Here is a 26716-nt window from a genome sequence, read left to right as displayed (position 1 = left end):
TGACTTCCCTGAATTCAGAGAGGGAGAAGATGCTTTCTGTGTTGGTCAGACAGAACTGCCAATGTGATTACATTGCTTGGCAGCTCCTCAGGTCACAAAAGTAAATGCAATACACTGGTGCTTCAAAGAGGGCAAAAGGACCAAGTGGTTCAAACACAAGCAAGCCTGCAAAATTGAGCAGTGGAATTAGGGAGCTGCTCCTCTTCCCACAGAGGGTCTTGTAAGTCAGAAGTGACTCTCCAAAGCTACATGAGGTTACAAACAAGATCAAAAGAAGCATCTGGGGCTTGACTTCTGCGGCACTGCTGGGAAAAGAACAAGACATTTTCAGATTATTTTCTTCTTCTATCACCTCTACCTATACAGATCACAGAACAAAAATTCCAACTAGTCTCAGTTGTCCATGAGCCAAGACACTGTCAGTATGCTCAAGTCAAGCCTAGTACTTGGGCCAGATATGCTGATTAAGTGATTTTTTAGAGCTGCCAGCCAGCAAATTAAACAAATATAAAAAAATACAGGAAAGTAAAACCCAGACAGAAAAGCTTCATGCGTCCCTTGTTGCAGATGAAACTGTGGCATGTTGACAGGGACAATGAAAAACCCAGAGCCTCTCTTTCTCCTTCCCTCCCCCTTTCTTAATACAAACAATGGATTTAAGTCAATGGACTTCAATTAGTGAAACCTGAAAGAGCAGGAGCTAGCAGCAGCAGCAGCTTTGATCGCCCAAAGACAACTTTCGTTGTGCACTTCCATTTGCTGAGATTTTCTGCAGCACAGTACCTATTTTCTTAATGGATTTTCTTTTCTGAAGGTATTTTACAAAAATCATAATCAGGAGACAGAAGTTTAATTATTTTTTGAAGAGCAACCATTTTCTTTTTTTAATGGGGGAGCACAAACCTTCACAAACACAAACTCTCTCACCTACCCAATAGAAATTATGTGCCTTCAGTCTATGCAAAGACACTATGTCAAGAATGACAAAGTATCACAGAGTAAAGGCACAGAAATCAACACTTATTACACATATAAACATATTATTGACTTCTTGGCTACTTAACTGCTTAATAAGATATGAGATTTTCCTCAGCTAATACTCTTGGGAAAAGAAATGTTTTAACTTTAAAATGACAAAACAGCCTACATGATACATTTTTATCTCCAAAGACAGGAATTTTTTTTTTGCTGCTGCTGTTTGAAATCTTCCTGAAGTGTCTTTGTGTCCTTATCTTCAGTATGTAAACAGTGAAAAAGATTTAAATCCCTGTCAATGAAAACCTGTCAATTTTGCAGTATTCTGTCCTGGTGTTTTCACTGTAAAATACTTGGCAGATCACAAAACACCAGGCTGGGCTACAGTTAACTGCTCATTTCACTGCTCACCAGACAGCCTGTAGACTCCTGGTTTTCATGTACAGCAAAGTGAAGAGTGACTGCAAGAGAGTCATACACTAGACAAAGTAAACTACATGATCACCAAATATTTAAAAAGAAAAAAAAATAACGAGTACCATTTCACAAGGCAAGAAACACAGACTGTGAAGACTATTTATATGTAGCTGAACAGGTCACCATTGTCAGCTTCTGAACATTACTGGCAGTTTCATAGAGCTGAGGATTTTCTTTCCTTTTCCCCCTCCAAATGTGGTTTTCTCCACTGCTTTATTTCTGTTGCATTTGAAGTAGGTTTTCGAAAGGTAGGGAACAACAGTTTACAATGAGATGGGAGAGAGAAACAGTCTCGTCAAGCTACAGACTGAAACACAACAACAAAAGGGTGAAGCCAGCAGGAGAAAAAATAATTTCATCAATAAACACATCTAGCTCTACTCTGTGATTTCACAACATTTCCTGTGTTGTTGAAATACCTGATATTTTAAAGAAAAGAAGGCAGTATGTAAGTGACCAAAGACTGATGGGACAGCACGTGTAAAAGAAGGATCTAACACTGCACACAGAGCCTAAACTTTGACCATTTCTAATGCAAAAGCTTACTTTCTGCAGCCTTAAATATTAAAAGCTTTCCCCCATTTCTGCAGTATTTCCACTCATTTGCAGTATTTTGTGTGGGGTGGAGGGAAAGAGTGCCTTATGAACTTATTTAGAAGAAGAAAAGGAAAAAGGAAAAGAAAAATTGTCTCATATAACAGAGTGAACACCAGCAATACATGAATCTGTTTGTGGCACAAACCTCTTCCTTTTGAGCCAGAAGAGGCTGATAACTCAGACAGGCCAATTTGTGTGATTTGGTCACTCAGCATCCCCATGACACACACTTGGCCAGTAACTCAGAGCTGCATCCTAAGTGCACTGGGAAAACAGTGTCCAGCTTTTGCTGCTGGGAGGGGAAGGTGGGCAAGTGCAAACAGGCAGGGTGGCCTTGTAGGCAAAGCCATTTGTCTGGAGAAGCTGGCCATCTAAATTAAACAGCTCCAAGCCTGCCTTATCACCAGTGGGAAGTCTTATTTCTCTGCCACTTAACACACTTCTACATTCCTCTACCACAAATATTCATGTCGTATCAGGAAACCCTCTTGCTGTGGGTACACATTGATGGTAGAAGATCAGCAAGTGGACTAGAAAGGCAAAGTCAAATAGTATCTCTTCTATTTCTAGATTTTCTAAGAGGTGACCAAGATAATAAAAAATATGGAACCACTTCTGTACAAGAAATAAGCTAATATGCTTAATAAAATATTTCTTGATCATGGAAAAAAGAATAAACTGATGCAGGTTACGATAAATATATTTAATATCATGCAAGGTTTAAAAATAAATTAGGAGTTATTACCCAAAAATTTAAAATATAGTATGAAAATCCACAAATTAACATTCAGATGTCAGGATTAAAAATGAAACAATTTTCCAAAAAATAAATAGACAAACTCGTTGCCACTGATGATTCTCTACTCCAGAAGTTTAAAAAACTCCAAATGGTGATAGAATAAATTGATGGGGGTGTAGGGAGGTAATCAACAGACACTTTTAGCTAGTAAAAATAAGAAATGTAAAATAAATACATGAAAAATATTAAAGGAAAGAAAATGAATCCAATTTATTTTCTTAGTCAGGGAACTAGTCTGTAAGCTTCTAATTGCATAATAAGAGATAAGACTTTTATAAAACCTAAAAGATAAAATCCTAGACACTTCAGCTATCTTAAGAGGAAGAGAAGAATGAGTCTATGCAAAGTGAGAGGCATGAAAAGGATAGAACTCTGATGGCAGCAATATTTACTGGACAATCTAGTACATTCTCACTCAAAAGAGAAACCCTAATATTTACACAGGTACAGATTCCTGCACAACCCTTAATTTAAAAGCTGGGCATTATATTTTGAATTAAGTGTCAAGACATCAAATACAACCAGAGGAACAAAAGCAATGAAGTAGATCAATAAAGAATTCAATAACCCTTTGAAGAAATTCAGATGGCCTCTGAGAGCAAAATGCTCTCTGTATATATTAAAACCCAACTGTTAAAAGGAAAGTTAATATGCTAAATGCATTCCTGTAGGCAAACATCACAGATACAAACTCTCTGAAATTCTAACTTCTTTCCACAAAACATCATAGGGAAAAAAGAAAAAAAAAAAAAAAAAAGGAACAGATACCTAATAAAAGTTATGAAGGATATATAATCAACAGAACTAGCCACTAGCCATCTGTCCAGCCAGGTCACTACTGAGATTATGTGGTCTACCATTAATGGCATCAATTCACATAGCAGACAAGATTACAGAGTTTCCAATTCTGCATTGTGGAGTTCAACATCCTGTTGAAATTACTCCCAATACACAAAGCGTGTCATTCCTTCTACATCTAAGTAATACACAACCTAATAATATGTAAAAAGCTATAAACTGGGGCACAGTTTAAAAAAAAAAAAGTGATATTATTTAATCTCGTTGTATTTAATCTCATTGTTGGGAGGTGTGTTATTTTGCAAGACTGACTTGGAAAACAAAGTATTTTGCTGAGATAATAGAAATCATTCCTGCCAAACGAGAGACAATCGCTATGTATTTTTACCTATTTGCCTCTCTTTACATATTCCCATACCAGATTCCAGTTAACACTGGGGTGTGTTTTGCTCACAAAGTAGTGATAATACACAATATAAAGGTAGCCTCCCCAACATTACAGTGATGGCTCATGAAAAAAATATACAAAATACACAAGCATCCCTGGGAGCCCAGTCACACCAAAACATCATCCCAAAGTTGGCTACAGACTCTCAGCTCTCAGCCCTCTCTGGGAAATTTTGCATTACGAATAGTGCAGCAGAGTCACTGGGGATCTGCCATCACATAAGTCTTTCCTCATATTTAAGGTAGAAAAATCATTATTGGGTCCCATTCTGACAAAGGAACACAAAGAAAACAGGTCTTGCAAGCGGATGAGTACTGCAGACAAAGTGGATGCTACCCCAGAAGGATACAGCTTGTGCTGATTATTGCCTCCAGAAAGTGTACTCACTGAAAGAAAAAACAAAACCAAACCACAAAATTAAATCAACTGTCCATCCACAAAAGACAGTCTCTCAGAAAGCAGAAGAGAGAAAAACATGAAAATAAATTCCTCTTTCTTGGACAACACAGGCTACCAAACTGCCCTTTACTGTTACCCAGCAGTAACACTGGTGAAAAAGGAGGGATTTGATGAAAAAAAAAAAAAAAACAAAAAAAACCCACACTTGGATGTGTAGAATACAAAGCTCAGAGCATGGAATTATTACTATACCTCCAAAAAGAGATACTGAATATCCACAAGTATACCTCTCAGAATGAAATGAAATTAATCTTCAAGAGACACTTTAGTCAGTTTGGGATAAGGATATTTGAGTACTGCAATTTAATTTTCAAGCTCAACAAATCTACACTTTTTAACCATGAATTTTTTAGGGCTGTAATAACAGTTTCAGGGATAATGAGAACTTCTATATAACACTTGCTCTCCTTAATCACTTGCATGCACTCGCAGAACTTAATTTTGACATAATCACACAAGAAAAAATAAAGACATTGCACACACTTGCACCATCTGTCTCTATGGGGCAGATGTTTTCCAGCTGCAAAACCTAAATTATCATAGGCCATTATTTCATTGAAGTATTTGCTAATACATCAGGAATCGTGTGCAGAAAAAGCAAGATTATATCCCAATATTAAATTTATGCCTCATCTATATGCTAACAATCACCTTTTAATCCATACTTTTCTGGTCTATCAAACAATTTCCTTCATGTTTCTTAAGAGAACTGATAGTCTCAAGGCATTGGTAGCAAGAAGGCTTTAGGTTGTCACAGCGCATTTAAAATTTTGGGGGTTGCTTTAAGTTCTAAAAAATTAGCAGCGAATCAAGGCCAATTAATGAAAAAGCCCCCACAAAAAAAGCAACACTTTTCACCATGTTCCAGAGTAGCCCTGCAAGAGACAGATGGTCTGTACAGCAGGTCAATGACAATATTTCATCACCTCTCTCACAGTGCAACCTCTTCACACTGGGCAGTGACTTTTTCCCCAAATAAAGAGCAAATGAGCAAGAGTCATAAATCCACAACTTCAGCCCTTCTTTGTTGGCTCAACACCTTTAAACAAAACAATGGAGGTCAACAGCAGCAGAGGCTGTTGGCTTCTTATAGCAGTATATAACCTTGGGAAAGGAGGTGGGAGCCCCATCCCACAAAGAGGAGTCTCCTCACCAGGAAGATTGTCCACAGCAGGTCTAGGTCTGGTGCATCCCTGAGGCCATACATGACGTCTGCAGGAACAGCTGGGTCAGAGCTACAGCTAAGCTCAGCTCATGTCCCAGCCCTGCTGCTTTAACCACGCACCAAGTCACCCTTTCACTTCCTAGGACCACTGGCACAATATGTTTATTAAGGACTAGATTCCTCAAGTCTGTTTGTTCACACAGATACTATGGGGCACGCAGAAGAAAATGGTACCACCTCAAGGCCATAGATGTCCTTGTTTCAGCCAGGAAGACTGAAGTTTGCAAAAACAGGTGCATTGCTAGGAACAATAGTAAAACTCCATTACTTTTTTTTTTCTCCTCTCTCCTCAATTAATTATATATCTTAATTTTGCAAATGGACATGTTAATTAAAAGGAGATGAAGTTCCAACCTTATCAGCCTTCCTAGCTGTTACATCCTATTGATGCAATTTCATTTGCAGAAAACATATCATCAGTTTTTGTATGCACCTCTGTTCCTTCACACCAGGAGGAATTGTATGGATGCAGGAAGCAGTTTCATATTTAAAACTGAGGGAGAAAAGACTGCTTGGGAGCCTGATCACTCTGGATTTTCATTGACAAAGAAAGCACTTATTAGGCCACTGGCCCATTATTTCACAGGGCTGAAAAGGGGTTGCAGTGCTATGGTGGCTGAAATCCTAAAGTATTATTTAGCAACACATCAAGTAGTGGTGGGGGTCCAGGCAAAGCCACATCACATTCCCTCTAGAGACTATCCACCTCAGCTGCCTTTCATATTTTATTCCATGTAGTTATGGTCTATAACACAACTTGCCCAGTGTCTGTTGCTGTCAGGAAACTGGTTTTACAGTTCAGCTCTTGTACCATGTTCCACAAGAGCAACAGCACATGCAGAGCCACTCAGTGTCATTAAGAAACAGCTGCCACAAGGTTTGCATGATGTCACACCCTGCCGGGAAAGCCCTGGAAAAAAACAAAACTGCTTCAAGAGGCTCAACACCTCCCAATGCTTTAGAGCCAGGCACATCTTTCTTAACTGAAGGTGAGGTGGGGAACACAGTCCTATTTCCCTTTTTGAGACCAGCCTGCCATCATACAAATGGCAGGTACCAAAGCAGGGACAAAGTAAGAGCATGTGGAGAGCTAGGCTGAAAGGATAGTGCAGGAGGGGATCTTTCCCAATGACTTGCAGCTGTACTATCACCAAGGGGTGGAAAGATCCGTGTCTGGCCAATCGGTTTGGGGGTATAAAGGAGTGGGAGAGCTGGCCACCAGTTACAGGCACTTGCAGTTTGAGTTGGAATATAAGAGAGAGTCTGCTGGCTGTGCTGAGAGGAGACAAGGGACATGCTGTTGTGCAAGGGACAGACATGGTGAGAAGATGTTATGTGAATCACGGTTAGGTGGCCAGGAAAGGGACAGCTTGGGTTTAGCCAGTCATGCAGAGTGACAGAAGGAGTCAGATTTATGTGTAACTGCCTGTAAAACAACAAATCAGTACTATGGGAAGCTGCCTATAAGAAAAGGAGTCAGAGTTACCTGAGAGGCCCATGAAAGAAGCAGTAAAAGTTATGAGGAAAGAAGTTGGCTAAGAGAAGAAGGCATGTAGAGTTTGCTACCAAAGGACTGGTGATGATACCAGCCATGTCCATCTCAGCATAATAACTGCAACAGGAGCAAACTCCAGATATTTTCCCCCTTGTAATACCAAATGAGCTGTGGTGACAGACTGCAGGGTCAACTCACCTCCCTAGAGACAATTCTGGATAAATGCTCAGACTTCATGATTACACAGTCCATAAAATAATTCTATTTATTTATTTTTAAGTTAGTACCAAAGAGCCATTATCCATCTCGTGCACTGAACTTGGCAGAGGTTGTATCAATCAGAGACATACATGATCAGAGCACCAGAGATCATTTCATGTTGTTCAGAGAGCCTGAATTAATCGTCCACAGCCTGACTTTGTTCTGGCATTTTCTAACTTGTGTGGGCTTGACTTCACAACCTCAATAATGTGTCTTTAATGCAATTTTCTTCGCAAGTTCTCAATAAAAAAAAACTCATTAAAAATACATAACATTGCATCATTTTGCACCCACAGGGGTCATCAAAAGACCCTAGACTATGGCAGAGACCTTTGCCAAGTGAGCTAATGGAAGAGCTGACAGAAGAGGCACGTTGTTTTTCACACAAGGGAGCTGGGAGGCATAGCCTGCCGGAGTCCCTCAATACCTCCTCAGAGAACAAAACCAGCAAAATTGAAGAGTTCCCAAGCCAGAATGCTAGGCCTCTTTCTCAGTGCTGATATCTTAGCAGCAAGCCCTCGTCTGCTTCTCTGGCAGTATCACCACAGCCCTGTTCTTCCTCATTTATGGACCTGTCACCAGCCCCAGCCTCTGCTCCTCACTGGAGCTGACTGTGCTGCCACCTTCACCCAGAGCCTGCAACACCTCCTGTCCTGCGCTCCCCAAGGGATCCCTCCCCAGCACAGTCCCACACTGATTTGTATCAGCCATTCAGCCCCCTTCATGCAGCAATTTATCCCAGTTTCTCCTTGCCTAGCTTCATTCCTATCAGACTGTTGCACAGGCTCCCCACTTGCAGTTCTTGCGCCCAGATCTCATGGCTGCTATGACACCACAAGATAATCCCACTAGAGGAAGGCTTCTCTGAGTCCCTGCACTCAGAACCACCAAATGCTGGCAGGGACCTGCTGCCTGGACAGCCCTCCAGACGTGCAAAGAGTGGGACTATGCTTAGCAAAGGCAGAATCAGAACCATTAGCTTAAAATTATATATAAACAGAAGAGATTCCAGTGAACATGTGCTAGCTAATTTTTCAGAGACTTACAATTTGCCCAAATTTGCATGAGAAAGGAAAAAGGTACATCCACTGACAAAAGCCCACCTCCTCTCAGCAAATATTGAAACCCTGCTTTAAAGCTAATATAAAAATCAGAATATCAATTCTTAAGAATAATATAATAATTTTAAAAAACCCAACCCCCAATAGATTCCCAAAATAAAATCAAACATTTTTTCCTTTAGCGCTTACGTTAGAAATTAGGGAGCTTGTTTTAACAGAAATTTTTCAATAATTCCATCTAAGATGGACAGAAGCACCAGAAAAACTTCAATCCTAGCTGTTTGGAGTTTGATAAAGCAGTAAGCAATTTAACATAGAGTTGTATAATGGGAGCATCACACAACCTTAATTTTTGGTGCTTGCAGACCCACCTGTAATTAAGCCAGACTTAAAATATAGGAAGTGCTCGCTCTCAGTCTGAGAGCACACATAAAATTTCAGCTCAAAGCTAGTTATTTTATACAGGGTCTAACCCATTATAGCACAGGGGTGACAATGACAATGTTGGCTGACCCTTAATTACAGGAAAGATGCTATAATGTCTCTACATACCAGACAGCATATGATAAACTTGAAAGTAATGGAGACACTGCCTGTTCCCCATGACTTACATACCAGGAGTGGTGTGATACCATGAGAAGATCTTTATTGCTCAGTTTTTCATTCTCCCATTTCTCTCATCTTTCTATACAATGACAACAACAACAACAAAAAAGCCCACCCAAAACCACAAGCTATTATGTTGTACTTCATACAGAGAAGTTTCATTTTCAAATCTTTAGGGTACAGAGGAAGCTCAAGCACCTCTGGAGGAGTGATCCCATGTCTTGGCAGGTGGCTAGCCCAGGCACACAAAGCAGCACACAAGGACCCACTGGAAGTGAGACTGCTTCAAGGAACAAATGACAATTTGCTACATCACGAAATAGCACTGGTGCTGGCTGCAAAGCCTCAGAATTGAACAACGGCAGCTACCATGCATGCATCTAAATAGTGCAAGTCCAGAGCTCTGCTTAGCAGCATGATTTAATACTACTAGAATTGAAGTAAAGGGTGTCTGGAGCTCCTTTCATGAACAGCAAAGCACAGAACTGGAACCACCAGGGAGAAACATCATTAATTTCTGAAGGGAAGAAGAGAAAATCCTTCCAAACCTCAGGGCTCATGCACACATGAACAGTGAGAGGAAGTACAGAAGTGGGGTTCAAAGCCTTGTGGCAATACAAAAAATAAACTCTGCCACCTTTTTTCTTTTGCACCTTATTCATGACTTCTTGTGTACCCGTGGACTGACAAGAGTTGAGCTCACAGAAAAGACAAGTAATTCAGACCTTTCCATAAGGAGAGTTCATCTTATAAAGAGAAACAGCAGATGGAGCAAGGAATATGCATAGCATATTCCCTGCCACAGGACAAGGAGAATACCCTTTAGCAACAGGAGGCATGAGACAGGAGGAGCAGTACAATTATTTCAATCACCTTTCTGTGTGCTTGAGCAGTCTACCACCATCACCAGCCTGAGTAAGCTACCGTGGGCCACTAACAAAGGCAGAAAATCATTCCTACAAAACAGAAGATAGTTGAATAGATGCCAAACAAAGCCAAAGGAAAAGCAGAATTTCAAACAGACTGGATGAAAGGATTGCAGGAAGCAAACTTCAAGGAGATCCTCTGAACTTGAAAAACTGCCTAAAAAAGCAGGCTCAAGTGTTACTCCCAAGTGCCATCCAGATTAAAAGCAAAACAAAGGCAATTGGGGTTTCCTGGAGCTCTGAATCACCCATTCAAGCCTAAGGAGACTGAGCAACCGACTACACACAGGAATACCAACCCTGGGTACGCATGACATGTCAAACCCAGAGCAGAATGGACTGAGAGGTGCTTTCCTTGTTTAATCACTGAAAAATGCAGTCATGCCACGCGTTACTTGTAAAACAGCAGGTTGGATGGTTCAGACAGAAGTATACTTTTTAAGCTCACATACTCCTCTCTCTGGGCTGTTGGCAATTAAAAACAAAAAAGTTGCGTGGGGGGGCTAGTTTCACATTACCTCATCTTTTGACTGCACTTTGAAGTCCATTCTGTCCATTTCTCCATGACAGAGACAAATTCCAATCCTTTGGAATAATTCCCTTAACTTCATAGGGAAACCCTTGTTCAAGTCAGATAATTTTCATGTAGAGGCTGACATGGAAATGACTTTCCTGGAGCAGAGTTGATTTGCATTACTCGGTGTCATAGCACACGACAGCTTACTTTGCAGCCCACTTGTCTGGATCTTCCATAATCCAGACAGCCACAGTCCCGCTCTCTGTGAAGCAGTTGTGCACATGACAGGAAGAAATAATTTTAAGGAGTCTTTGCTCTTGTATTGGTCATGTTCTCTCTCAACCTGTTTATCTGGCAGGCTCCTGGATGCAATTTGTAATCATTGCTGCCTGCTAACAATGGAAAAGTCTATTACTGTCACCTGTCCCTTTGACTCCAGGGTTTTTAACATCTGACAAACTGCTGCACAAGTAATGTAGCATATTAATCCACTAAAGACCCCCTTCCTAGCATCTCTCAAAGGACCAGCTATTGCACCCCTGTCTTAGCTCACCCTCTCTCCTCCAGTTAAACAGCCTCAAATGCTCCTGGCACATGAAAGCAAAACACTTCAATGCCTCAACTGCAAATTCACCAAGACAGAGACCATCTTTCCATTATATCACACACCCTTCATGGGCACAGCAGAGCCCTGATCTTTGACAGGGGTTCGCAGCTCCTGCTGAAATAAAAATGATAAATAAATCATCAGCATCAGGTCCCCTAAAGTGGAGCGAAGTCCTGCACACTGTCATTTGATTACTTTTTAACTACCACAACAAACTAAAATTCCACAGGGAAGTAACGATAGCCAGTCATTAGCATGAGCAATTCACCTTCAAAGGGAGGCAAGAGAAGAGCTGAAGCCCAGAGAAGACAGTTTTCTTCACTCTATTTGCAAGCACCTGGGTGCAGAACAGTGATCTTTCCCCAGGCAGAACATAGACACTAGGTGATGATATACAGGGGTTTTAAAAGGGATTAGAAAGCTTATAAAAATAAAAGGGCTGACAACAGAACTAGGATTGAGAGCAAGATGTGATACAAATGACAGAAATCCTGGCAGGAAGAAAGAGGCTCATTGAGGGAAAGGAAAGGGTCTCTTAGGCAGATGGAGTCTCAGAAGTCACCTACCCACTGGAAAGGGGACACAAGATCTCAACACCACCTTAAGCAAGACATGAGGAAGAGACTCTGATATCAGAAAATGCACTAATTATTGCAGTTGAATTTGTGTATTTCTTGTTCTAACTAAAACAATGATTATTATTTTTTTAAGGCTCATTACAGATCTGCATCATTATTTCCAGTTTTGTCTCCAAGGAGCTAACTGTAAGACATGAAGTTGGATGCCTGAAGAAAAATACTTTCACTTGTCTCTGGGGAGTTGAAGTTTAATACCTGCTATAAGAGAGGCTAGAGAGGAAGATCCAATGATGGGGGGACCCAAAAAACAAACAAACAAACAAAAAAAAACCTCAGAAAAGCATTAGCAAAATCTGCTCAAACCATGTAAAGCACAGTGGTGTACAGGTCTAATACACCACGTGCAACCTTGAGAAAGGTGACTCCCCCTGGCCACTACCAGAGCTCTGAAGATAATCTTTACTTTTAATGTCTTCCCCAAGAGGTAACTGAAAACTGGGGTTGCAATAAAAAGGCCCACATAAGGTGGTGCAGTTCCATACTGGCACACCACACTGAACAGTGGCTGCTTGATTTACTTTCACACTACAGTAGGAATAGCTAACTCAAGCTGAGATACTTTTGAATCCCTTAGGAAACCATGCTTCTATATTTATTTATATATCCATATATTTACATTCATGCGCATACATACACACTCTAAATCTGTTCATTTTCCCACAGAGCAAAATTCTTTGTTTGGGACACTGGTCATTTTCCACAAGGGTTACTATACACCACTGCTGGGTTTTTCACTCTGAACATCCATCTTTAATTTGTGCCTCATAGATACATCTGCAGCAGAGGCACGGATGATATTCTGCTATTCATCATTCACACCATCCCATTCCAGAATGGACTGATTTCCTCCTCCTTGGGAAGCTCCCCTACTGAACAATGGAAAGGAAATCAAGGAAAGCCTAATAGGCTGAAGATCTTCCATGCATGGTCCCACCAGTTCAGCTAATTTTGTTCTATTGTATTATTTGGGCTGCCCACTGGATCCTAATCCTTCTGAATTCCTGATACTCCCAATCCATGCAAAGGACCAGAATCTACCCATGACTAAATATTAGCTTAGAGATCTACAAGCTGGAGTACAGGCTCCCTACTATCCTTGAGATAAAAATAGTAATAAAAAAAAAATTTAAAAAAACACCCTTAAAGATTCTCAGAAGTGAAAGGGAGAAAGTGGAACTTATGTGAGGATGGAATTGAGTGGATGATTTAATGAATCGGTTTAGAAGATTCATTGACTTCTCTTTTCATCTACAGGCATCAGTATTTAGACAAAACTTCAAAAAAACATTTCTTGCACTTATACAATAGAAAAGGTACAACTCATAACTGAAGAAAAAACAAGGCAGCATCCTGCTGAAGATGAACATTTTCAAAATTAAGTAGCATCACCTAATATACACCTAATAAAAGGTGCTCACCTAATATACGCCTAATAAAAGGTGCTCTGCACCAGCAATTCTGATCTTTAACACTAGCACAACTCAGAGCATTTGAAAGGCAACCAGCATAATGTTAAAGTCTAAAGGGGCAAGAAGAGAACAGAGGTAATGATAAGCCTGATATCATCCTTATGTGAATTAATGGAATGATCACTTTAGAATGCCATTAACAAGAAGTTTGAGAAAAAATTAATTGAGAAGGCAATTAAATGTCTTTTCATATTGTCAAATGAGCCTTTCGTTTTGGGTTGGGGTGGGTTTAGGGTTAGTTTTCTTGGCAGGTGTGTGAGTATGAATGATAAATACAACTCTCCCAACAGCATCTGCTTGGGCTAGAATGTGCTAGAAACACTAGAGCACATAACATCTTGCCTGAAAGACATTTTACACTCTATACAGACAACTAATGTGACACCAACCTAGACAAGCTAAAAGTTGGTTCAATGCTTGACCACAAAATGGGACCCCTAATCATGAGTTATTGATCCACAGGACTCTTACAAGGAGGATTTACAGACATAGTTTCTTACTTACAAGTAAAAGGAGTCATGAGTTACAGCTACTTAAATGTGACCCCAGATTTTCTGTGCTAAGGAACGTGTCCACTGCCTCTCTGTAGCATCCTGCTGCCATAGAGCCATGGCCATAGGCAAGGCCATGGGACTTGATTGCCAGAAATCTGTCCCAGCAGCTATTTGATAGATAGGTATTGCGCATCAAACACCACCAGTAATGGTCCCACTCACCTGGACAGTGACCAATTCACTCTAGCCATGGCATTTCTAAGAGCACAATTCATACAACAGGTCATCTATAACATCAGGACTTCAGGAGGCAGCTGAGACAATCTGAGAGCTGACTTCTGCTTAAAAATGTTGCAACCTTTTCCCTTACCAACCTCCACATATTCCTTCTTGCTGCTTTCTCTTTGTTCATCTGATCCCTGCTCAAGCTGATGCAACCACTAAACCAGTAAACTATCCATCAACCCACCACCGCCACCAATTCCACCCCCAACCATATCCCTAAGTACCATGACTATGCCTTTTACATTCCTCCAGGGATGGTGACTCTTCCTCTTCCCCGGGCAGCCAGTTCCAGAGCCTGACAATCCTTTTGATGAAGAAGCTATTCCTAATACCTCCCTGAGGCCACGTCTTCATGTTCTCTCTTGTTCCTTGAGAGAACACTGACCCCCACCCCACCACAACCTCCTTTCAAAAAGGGGCCACCAGATCCAAGTGAGGAAACAACATATAGAGCATTGGTGAAACAACTACTCTACTGCTACACAAAATACTGCTCAGGAAAGACATGGGAGTAGTGGGTGGAGCTCAAAGGACATTTTGAAAGAGATTTAAGGATAGGGAAGAGAAAATAAAACAAGCTTTTAAATGTCAGTGCAGTATAAGAAACAGAAAGTTGAGAAGTGCCTTGACTTACACCTACAAATACTTACACTGGAATGAGCTCTAACAGCAAGCAGCTCCCCATCTTCCAGGACAAGGCCAAAATATTCAGAGTTGAATACATACATTTCAGAAATGAAATCCTGAATTCAGATGCCATTTCTTGGGGCTGAGGGCATGTAAACATTAAAACAGTCTACCAGGAACGCTAATGGACTCACTGCAGCTTTCAGCTTTTAGAAGATTCCTCTTTATTTCTTAAAAAAAAATAAATAAAAAAATACAATCAACCAAAATCCCACACCACACAGCACTTTCCCCTACAAAGTCTAAAGGAAAATACAGAGCCTTTAAAAACAGGAAGTCAACTAGATGGAAGCATAGCTCATTCTGATCTAGAAATAAACAACTGATTAACTATTGCTCTAACTGCTGTTCTCTATCAATGGAAGAGGGACTATTTTCCTCCTCTCCCACCAGGGAGGGATTTGTGCTACCACTACAAATCAGTGACAGAGTCATGGCACTGGCCCCTTCCACAGCAATACAGTCACACAGAAAAAGGCAGCTACAGAAAAGACTTTGGACAGAAGTTTCCCACAGCTTATCTGCAAAAAACAAATACTTTGCCTCTTTGAATGGAAGCCTGAGCAAAGACACCAAACCAGCTAACAATTAGCCAAGCAGTCCCAGACAGTCTAGGCTTTCCTGTATAGAAATATTTATTACAATCTAGCATTTGTTACCTTATCCTACCACACTGCTTCATTAAATATATTTTAGGACAGGTAGCCTTCTATTGAAAAACAACACAAAAAACCTCTAAGAGGAAAGACAAGTCTCTCTTCCTTATACCAAATAAAGTGTATTTAGGAAACAAATCATTACATAAATCTTTCACTCCTTTAATAAATAAATCAAACATAATTATCAACTAAATAAAAAAAAAACAGCAACAACTCAAAATAGCAATTCTTTGAAAGGGGGAAAAAAACAAAAGTAACTTCCTCATGCTGACAGGGAAATATTATTAAAGGGCACAGTCACAGAGATGCCGGATCACAACGTAGTCACCATTTTGATGTTTACAAATCCAGTACATCATTAGAGGATACTGAACAACCCTCTAGATGTACAGGGGAATGAGCATGTGTGGATGTATGAACAGCTGTAAAGAATCATTTCCAACTTACACTAACTGCCAGCAACCTAAACCACCTTTTAAGGAAGGGGAAAAAAAAAAAAAAAAGGTAGCAAAAACCTACCATTTCAAAGTCAGCCACCCAAACACTCTCCAGTAGAGAGAGCACTTTCTAAAAGACGTACTGATACAGTGAATCTCTAACAAACTTTCCTCTCCAATATAAACAGAGAAACAGCTCATTTGTCTAACCTGCTCATAATACTAGGCCACAGAAGGCTTAGTCTCACCTTCAAAACATGAGCATCCGGAGGAAACCACATTCTTCAGCAGCCATGCCTGTACTGGTTTACTACTCCAGGAGACACAGGCAAGCAGGATTAATTATTCCATTAGCAGAATATATTGCACCTGAGACTTGTTACTATGGCCAGGCCATCTGTGGGCTTAAACCTCCTGAAAGTTAAAGCTGAGTTATTACTCTTCTCTCCTGACAGGTCAAAGGCAGAAGAAGAGTTGCTTTTTGATTCTAAAGCAAGTCTGTTGTATTTTATGGCAGAGCACAGCCCTTTTTTTGCAGGTTTGCCTCTGGTTGCTTGAGCACTGGCACAGGCTTTCAAATGCACCCAGCCGATCATAGTTTTTCTTGCTACAGAGCACAGCAGTAAAAGATTGACCTGTGATGTTAGAAACCAGCATCTGAGAACAAAAAAAAGGAAGAGTTTGATGGCAGTATATGGCAATAGGACAAAACTGGAGGACTGACTTAGCTGAATTGCTTGTGACTCAGCTTACAAAATAAAGAGTTTTTTTACAGTTATAGCTGTTGGCACGTTGGTCAAAGGGCATCTGGGACTCGCCTTGCACCTGGTTGGTGAAACATTACAACAAATAGATGGGAGATGACTCAGAGGCCCCATGAAACCTCCTCAGACCAGTCATCCAAGGCTATCGTGGCTCTTACTGTTCCATTAGCAAGTTGTGGCTGGTGATAAAATAGATTGCATCTCTCAAATGCTGCAAGCATGTGGCAGCTTTTCTTTGTTTATAATTTAGTGCTTCTGGAAGATGACAGGGCAGCTCAGGAAGCCAAGGAACCCCAGGTATGCAGTAATTACAGCATCCATATTAGCTGCCCCAGCTTATCCACCTTGCCAGTGAACTGGATGTGGTCTTGTTTCTGTTCAGGCAGCAAAACAGCAGTTCTGCACACAAATGGTACACCACAATTCTTACGAATATCTTAAGCAAAACAAACTTTCATGGATTTAATTAAAAAACAACAAGAAATAACCCCAAGGCTGCATATTCCACATCCCATTATCCCTACTTATTAGAAACGTATTTCAGTGTTTCTCTCATTATAAACGAGAAAGATTATATAGTTTGCATTGCTGCCTGCAGCCACATTTTTAAAACTTGGGTGTCAAAAGACAAAGCTAAATCAACACTCAGCTATCCAAATAAAGAGGCTCTCTTTTAATCAGATATTGAACAGAAATTCCCAAGAAACAAAAGGAAGTGGCAGGCCCAGAACTTTTTCTAAAGAAAAAAAGACTCTTCACATTAGGTACAGGTATGTATCCAAATACAGGTACCTGAAGGTAGCAGAGGAAGTAACTTTTGATGACATTGGCCAGAAGAGTTGACAGAAACATGCAGATGAAACCACTGGGTGCTGTACTAGTAACACCAAGAAGAAATAACAAAGTATAGAAGGAAGGGAAAACACAAGAGAGGAGGCATGAGATGAACAATGAGGGATTTGTCTGCATCTGAGAAAGAGGGACGGGGCTTTGAGAGAGTGTCCTACCAACTCACAAGCCTGTAGGTCACCCCTGAGAAACGCCGAGTCAGCAGGAAGCAGACTGCTGCCTGTCTGTTGTGTCTGCAAGGCAACAAGTGAACTGCTGGGTTTGGCCTACCTGCTCTGTGTATAAAATTTCCTTAGCCCTCAAAAACTGTAATTTGAAGAGCAGAGACACAATTTTCACACAGCTGAAACCCACAACGGCCTGTACCAAGTGCGTGCCTACATGAACCCCTAATTATCTGCACTGTCATGTGTAATTAGTGAGTCTGAACATGTAGTATTCATCAATATGTGAATGTTAGGCACACTTCATACATTCAATAGCACCCTGTGTTTGTACACAAGCAACTCCCAGTGAGTATAACTATGATCATAGCCTGAAAGAGGCAAGCAAAATAAACAAAAGACTTAGTGTCTGTCATTTATGTGAGGACCATAAATGACAAAACAAGGAAAATTTCTGAAATATATAATCAAGTGTTTTCTATATTTTTTTCCTTTCAAATAATTGGACACAGTGTTTCCATGGCCTGCACTGAAGAGAGAAATAGAAGCTCATTATTCAAGTCTGCTGGGATCAGTACAGAGAAACATGAGGACAGTCATGAGCAGCAGTCCTATCACATGGTTTTTTAGGTTACTGAAAGTTATTGTGTGATTATCTCAAAAAAAAAAAAAAACATTATGAGAGAAATACAAAGATGGAAATGGAGGAAGGATGCACATCTCAGCACACCTAAACAGTCTATGATGTAGTAGAACCTCACATTTACAAAAATCTGGAAGTACTCAAATATAAAACTCAGCATATAAAACCAGGGCTAACTGAACTGAAGCATGAAAAGCTGGCTAAATCTACAACAGCCAGATCTCATCCATCTCTCTCTCTTACTCTGGGTATCAGAAGATTGAAGTGTTAATAGCTGTCTTATTGACTCATTATCTTACAGGCTTTAAAAATCTGCATTAAAATAGATTTTAAAAAAACCCCTCTTATTCAAATCAAGCACATTTGACTGCAACTACATCAAACAGAGTCCCAGTTTTATCAGAGATATGCTGCTTCATGTCATGGAGTTGACACAACCAGGCGTCTGCCTCTGTGCTAAATACATGTGCACACAGGGAGGAGGGGGAGAGGAAGGAGGGCAGCACAAACACGTATGCAAACATGCCGTTATCTGTTTTTTCCCCAGCTGGGGAAAAATTGTGAGCACAGCTCAATCAAACCTATTGAAAAGGGATAGGGACTCACTCAACCACCCTATTTCAACAAGCTCGCTATCCTGGGCCTTACAGCAAATGTGCTGAAGGCCACAGGAGTTCCTCCCCTGACCTCAGTGGGGTTTGGATCAGACCCATTCTGCATATAATCTCATTTGATATGGTTGTGTTAATTGGCTGCACTGCTAGAATAAAATAAGTATCACAGAGCATTAGAAGGGCTGACAAAATCTAATTCCTGGAAAGCAGCAAGAAGCTTTAGCATAATAAAGGCAATATAATGATTTTGCCTTTGGTATAGGGGTACTAGAATGACTGAGGGTGAAGCATATGAATAATCTGGGCAACATGAATATTGCTTATTAATTAACAAAGAAGTGACTTAATTTCTTAAATTTACTGTGACAACAGTAATCATGTTCCCAATACCTCCTACTTTATAAATGCTTTAACCAAAATTAGAAATGGACAGTGCCAGCACTCCAGTTTCACTGCTGTACTCAGCCATATCCTAATTTGAAGAAGCCCTTTTAGCTCTAGCTTTCTCTGATGGATGAACAGAGATGAACAGTCTATGCAAGACTTTCAGAGAAGTAATACTGTACAGCATACTGTAGATCTGCATTAAAAATGCATTGTCCTGTCACAGCAGACCTCTCATTAGTGGTAGAAATGAGCCAAGACACAGACTCTCATTCAACAACATGAAAAGGGTCTCGGTTTGTTCTTTACAGCTTTGCCATCCTGACTCTGACTACAGAAAGCTCCTACTGTAGGGTCCAACTGCAGACTCTGGCTGCTGGCTTTTTCCTGCTGGACTGTGACTGCAAGCATTGGTTTGCAGACCCTGAACACAGCTTTCACCCAGCCCAGCTGTGACTGCAGGCTCCAACAGCAGGCTCTGACTCCTTCAGACTCAGACTCACCTCACAACAGATCTTTACTGCAGCAACTCTCTTCCTTGTGTCTCTATGGATTGTTCCTCAGAACTCCTCTACTGCCTCCAGGTCACCTTCCTCCAAAATCCTCCTAACCCACCCCTTTTACCACACTTGTCTTTATTAGTCATAGCTGCAACCCATTAAGGGTAAGGCTGCTCCTCTTCTTTAATACAACTGTGATTTACCACGGCGAGGTTGCTTGTAATGTTTTCTTCTACATTGTCCAACTTGTCATACTGTATCTTATCAATTACTTATTTCTCCCGTTTCTCAGTAGAATGCTTCTGATCACATCCCCCTGACATATGGTATGTACATATTTATAAATTATATATGTTATATGTCTATACACATATATGTAGTACATTATTAATAAATCATGCACATTATAAAGCATATGCAAAAATGGAAATTAAGAAAGGGTGAGATAAATATACATTAATTTATTGTTTTTTAATTAGAGGTACAAAAGTATTTCCTTTGCGCACTCTAATGGATTATTTTGCACATCCTTTGGAGTGCATGCTCCCCACTTTGGTACCAATCTGTGGAGGTGACACAGAAGTCTCAGATATGTTCCCTTCCCCACTGCCAGTGACATTTCAAAGTCTTACCATACACATGCAGACCCTGCCCTGTTCTTCAGGCACAGAGCTGCTCGTGGGTGCTGGGCAATACAACAGATGTTTGCTTCCTGCATCTGCTGGCTGTCACATATCACACAACTGCTCCACAGTGCTGGCTTCTGCTCAGTACTCAGCTTTCATGAGACAGTGCCTGAATTTCCAGCTGTAATCAGTGAATTAAAAACCCCCTCCTCTTCAACATGGTATTTATATTCTGCAAACAGAATTAAAAATTTAAGTCCTCTCATCTTTGTTTTTACGGACTGAAAAATCACACACTTTCCTATATCTTTCACTTACTCTCTTTTTGTGTCTTGTCTCTTTTCTACCAAAGGCATCAGTCTTCCCATCTTTTTTTTTTTCCTGTTTCCATAGATATGAGAAAGAAATCTACAACTCTGCAAAAGTTTTCACAAAATCCACCCACTATGCTGAATATTTTGGCCCTTTTACTTCTTTGCTAATCACATCTCTTACTGGTCTAAATAAATTTGCCTCAAATTAATGAGGTTTGAGGCATGAAGACAGGATGTGTTAACTGAGCTTATTTGCATAAAGGAGCCAAATTCACCTAATAAAACAGAGCCTTAAAGTTTTATGAGTTTATGGAAAGACTTAGGTGCCTGCAGTCACTGGGGACTGTGCTTGGCATCTCAGGAGATTCCCACACTTACCGTGACACTCTCTTTCTCATCCATACCTTTTTTAATTACATACTTTCTTACTTACCTTACACAGACTTTCTTACTGCTGTTTATTCCTGTATTCTAAGCAGTGGAAAGCAGAAAACATGCCTTCATTTATATTTTCACAACCATACCCGTTCCTCTATTTCACAAGCTATATAAAAGCCATGTCAAATTTAGCCTAGCACACTTATTACCATTTCCAGCTGAAGGCAGGGCCTCCACACTTGTCCTCATGCTGCCTGCTTTCCCTGTAAGCCATCCCCTTATTAACATCAATTGAGAGTCCAACCTCAGAGGTGAATTTAATCACTGTGCAAAGAGTCAGCAGGTATCCCACTTCAGCCCATCAAAACAGGGCTTACATTAAACTCTAAGTAGTGCTTAAGTCATGTATTAAGCCTTTGTAGAAGGTGTGCTGTGCTTTTTCCGAGTTACATTTCATGCAAGCTGTAACACCAGGAAAATGCACTTCAGCACTTAGGCACTATGCAAATATATATTACAAGGAAAAAAAAAGACTTCGACAGATAGGTTAAGGGGCACTATAATAGGAAACACTCAGATGGTTTTTTTTCAATGCTGTTTTATTCTAAGAATCTGATCTTTTTTGAGAAAGTTATAGGGGATGTGATCTGATAACCTGTGATAAACACATTATGTTCTCAAAAACAGACCTTATCCAGTGGAAAATACCTTCAAGGCTTCTCAAACTACATCAGATTCTAAATGCTCATCTTTTACTGACATACAAGCAGAAACACAATCTTAAGAAAGACCTGGAAAACCCTACTAATACCAGAAGTCAGAGTTCAAGTATGATGTTTCTTAATATGATTTTATTGCAACACAACTCCACTGACTTCTGTGGGGGGAAAAAAAATTTACCTGATATGTTTTTAAAGGAAAAACAAAAAAAACAGTTTCTCAAAAACTCTACAATCTCATATTATCTCTCTGTGCTAAGCACTCTCCCCTTTTCTGTTGAGGATTTAACCCAGAACTACAATTGGCCTGACCCTGGGGTGGGAGGGGAGGCAACCTACACTGTTTTCCTGTTGTCCGGCATACAGCCATGGCAGAAGTATGACTGTAGGACAAAATCCATACTGTTACAGGATTATCTGTATGCCAAACTGACCACACACCCTGCTCTGGCAAAGCTGTGTACCACTGCAGCATAGCAAAGCTACTGTGCCCAGGACCAAGGGGAGTTCTGCTAAGGAAACCAGAGCACTCAAAACCCTGACAGCAGAGCTGTATCCATCAAGGACCACACATCTTCATCCTCCCCGCACATCACCACTGGCAGTATAGAATCATGCACAGTTTATTTCTCCAAGAGCATTATAGGAGCACTGATATGGAAAGGTGGAACACATCCTACCCTGGCCAGATGGTGCTTCTCTTCTGGCAGAGGGAAAGAAAAAGCCAGAGCTCCTTTAATCACTTCACCTCAAATTGAAGTACTCCTTCATCAAAGTTTGAACTCACACTTGAGGGGTGAAACATCTCTGCAGAGCTTCAGACTCGGGCCCAGCTTCCCACTGGCAAAACCAGTGTCTGCCTTGGGCATTTAATTACAAGCTCTGACTGCCCCTTCCATAAATGGACTCTGTGCCCAAGAGCACAGCCTCCCTTTGTGGAAGGAGAAATGCCCATGATGGTGTTTTTGTGGATTCAATCTGATTCATCTGGACTGTTAACACTGCACTGGTTACTGATTACAGAATTACTGCCCCTCAGTTAATTAATCATATTCTCTGCAAGCAAGAGAATCTCACTGATCTTAAAATAAGGGTCACCTGCATGTAAACAGAGCAGAACAGAATGTAGGAGGAGTGTTGAGCATTTCATTTCAATAGGTCTTGTCCTTCACATAAAATTTTCACTGATTAAATTCATTACAGACAAGATAGTACGGGCACCTTCATACCTAAATTAATTTACACCACTTCAGCTTCTTTAAGGGGACAGACAGAAAAAATTTGCAAGAACTTTTCTCAAGTTCAAAAGCATGCAACTATTATAATAATTCAGCACAAAGAATGTCAAACTTTGAGATAAACCCATGCAGAATGTGCATTCCCACACAGAATAGAAAAGAAGAGAAAGGAAGAGAATATGATCTCCTATTTATTTGCCAAAAAAACCAAAACAAACAAACAAACAAACAAACAAAAAAAAAAAAAAAAAAAAAAGAAGAGTGAGACACAGCAAATATTACTGTCCTGTTTGACTGCTGATGCACCAGCAAGACTGCACATGAAGTCAAACATCGTGTCCCACTGCCACCTCCCTCAAGCACAGGAGGCAGCAAGAGGACAGTCCCTCCCAGTGGGCACAGGGCTGAAGTCATGAAGTCAGAGCTGACAGGACAAGAGGGGGCAATGATCTACAGACACAAATGTGCATGTATGTGGCAGATTTGAGGGTGGTACCTGGGCTGAGCACTCACCTTTATCAGTCAGTAGAAAGTACACAAAGAAGGTATCAGCCCAAAAAACCCCTCACCCTTCCTCCCGTGTTCCTCATAGTTTCTCCCATAAGCACAGCTTCAGTATTTCCTTCTGCTCTCTTTGCATGTATTCCTCCTCTCCATGCCAAGTGCTGCACAAGCCCATCAGATGAATGAGACCTTTATAAAGCTCACAGGTGCTGTTGTGCCTTGCTGTTCATGTAAAAAACAGGGCAGTAAGCCAGGAAAGCTAAATGATTATATATACCTTTAACAGGTTTAGGAAGGATAGAAGGGGGTGGGAGAAGGGGAAGGAAGGAGGGATACAAGTTTAACACTACAGCATTGTTTTCATGGATAATTTTGTTGGGGAAAAACCCCAAAACACTGACTTGTATGTGCAACAGAGCAAATGAAAACAAGGCAGGTTTCTGGCTTTTATCAGCATATGATGTGCTAGGTGAGAGTTGACACTACGCACACAATGAAAGAAATGCACAAAAGGATTAATCCCACAGGCAATTGCAAACCAGAGCTCCCACAGCTGGATGAGAGTAAAGACTAAATTGAGTTGTAGCAAAAATATGTTAAATCAATATTAAGCACAAAGAGCGGGAGCAAATCTTTATTTAAAGACAGTTTACACAACCCTCCCCCCTCTCTCCCTCCACACCCCCGATCCCATACAGATGCTGTTTCTCAAAGGTTTCTCAGTACTCTGAGGCATGGCTGGAAGTGCACCAGCAGACCCTACTAAGGAAGGGACTGGTGAGGCAGGATTCACACCCAGCTGGAAGTCACACGATGCTGAAGGATGGGCACTGCTGTGCCAGAGCTGCAAGAGCCAGTGAGGACACAGACATGGCACAAATGACACCTTGAAGGGTCTGTGGTGGCTCCTCTGGGCAACGCACATGGGTGAAGGAGAAGAACAAAGCGCACCAGCAAACTATGGGCCACAGCCTCCCCTTCTCCCTTCATGGTTCCAGACCACCCCTTTTGGGTACATGCCCCACACTGCAAGGGCAAATGCCTGTGTTAACCATTCAACATGGGAGCCCTCATGGGGAAACAAGCTACACAGAGCAGCAGCAGATGAGCAGGCAGTGGAACATCAGAAAAATCTGTTTTCTCTAACAGCGGCCCTTTATTGCTGGCAATGCCTTTTCAAAAACAGCCCAGGAGGGACATGAAGTTTGATGAGTACTTTGTATTCTTCCTTTCAGTTCACATTATTTGCATGGAGACAAAACATGCATCAAACTCACTAGGAACTTGCCTGAGTCCTTATGATGCAGGACAGGAAAGGTGCAGATAAGCCAAGGCAGCTTTCGGACAGCGACAAGGCATTCATTGCTACCACAACTTTCCCCTCACTCTGTAATCACTGTCTGCAGAACAACTGAAATACGATTCCTGGAATTTATTAGAGAGGATTCACTTTGTTGTCAATGTGCAGGAAGCACTGCAGCTACACTGGAAAGGAGAGATAGTTTCATGCTATTCCTTCTTCACACAAGCCAAATATATTAAGAGCTAGCACACTGCCAAGAAAGTCTGAATTTTGGGTCCTCTCTTAGTTCTGACGTGGATTTGTGCACCAGTGACAAATAATTTCTGTGTGTACAAGCTCTCCCACCCTTAGCTGGGAAAAACGCCACTCTTGCAAGAATTCCTGGTTTGTCTATTGAGCTTTAGAAGTGTTAAAGCAAAAGGCACTGCAGAAGAAGTAAAGTTCTATGCTAAAGCTCCTTTAGAGTAACTCCTCTTCCCTAAAGGACAGCCACTTCTCTCTTCCTTCTCAATCAGCACACTCTCAAATCTAAACACTTTTCAATATTCAATTTAATTTTTAGGACCAATAACTTGGAAATATGGATGAAACTGGTCAAACCTGTCCTATGCTTCCTCCATGGCATACAAGGAATACCTTGTAAGCTCTTGACACTTGTCATAAGTATTCATTTATCAAGTATTGTTTAAATATAATCTGGTTGGATGAGACAGACTGCAATCCAGAAACAAACCCAGGCAAAGCCTATGCAAAATTTAACCTAGATAGAATGGCATGCTTGTACTTGGACGTGCTACAAGGTGGGGTTTTTTGACAGCAGGATTTTCTTGGAAGAAAAGAAAGAGGAAGGAGGGAAGGAGGTTAACAAAGGTATTTATAAATATGCTGGTTACCAGCTTCAACAGCTAAATTCAGGACTACACTGCAACCAACAAGACCAGATGACACACACATGAACTAATGGAAGGAGCTTTCCACATTGCTTTAGTGCCCCAGCTTTTGAAACCAAAGACCTGTGGGGGCTGGATTAGCTTGGCTGGCAAAATAAAAGCATACTGGGAATCTGATTTACTCTTTGGGAAACAGAATTAACTTAACTCCTCATTTCTCAGTGCTTACTAGCAAGTGGTATGCCCCATCAACCCCACCAGTTCCCTTCCAGGCTGTGATTCTAGGAAGGAAAGGATTCACTAAGGAATGCGGAGGGTACAGATGGATTGCTTCCATGTTTATTCTTTTATTAGGAATTTGTTTCAGTGAGCACCTCTATCATAACACAGTCTGATTTATGCACACCTTGCAGCAGGGAAGACAAATGAACCAAATTTTCCACAGAATGAGATGACCTCATGCTTTTAAAAGAAATTTTATTTTAAGGATTTTTGTAAGGGACAAGACTTTTCCCTTAACAGCAAGCTACAACCCAGAACCTATGTCAGTCCAAATGACTAAATACATTACAATCTACTGACGATGTCTTATTTCAAAGCTCTTCATTGCAAGAACCACCTCTACGGTTTACATATTTCTTGGGAGCAAGCCAGTAGCTTGGGGCATGGGCAATCTTCATTCTAGCAGGACCAAGGTCGCGATTGCACTGCATTAGGATATGGGATAGTAAAAGAACACGAAGCCTTTTCATGTGCCTTTATGTGAGCACCAAGAAGAGGCTTCAGCACTTGCTTCACAGCAATGGAATTTCATAGAAGAAATAGATGAGGGAGAGGAACCTGTACAGGGCTGGTGAATCAACCATTTCATAGCAGAGTCTGAGAGTTTCTTTGGAGAAAAGACTC

At 40.9% G+C, this 26716-nt stretch overlaps 1 protein-coding gene across 4 annotated transcripts in view; it reads right to left on the bottom strand.

The window, feature by feature from the left end:
• Positions 1–26716, bottom strand: part of TBXAS1 (thromboxane A synthase 1) — a 246495-nt gene that overhangs the window by 182612 nt on the left and 37167 nt on the right. The gene's annotated exons all lie outside the window — the stretch shown is intronic.

Source organism: Cinclus cinclus, chromosome 4 (assembly GCF_963662255.1).
Source record: "Cinclus cinclus chromosome 4, bCinCin1.1, whole genome shotgun sequence".
Lineage (NCBI taxonomy): Eukaryota > Metazoa > Chordata > Aves > Passeriformes > Cinclidae > Cinclus > Cinclus cinclus.
Note: the sequence above shows the minus strand (reverse complement) of the source record. Positions and strands in the feature narration are given on the sequence as shown.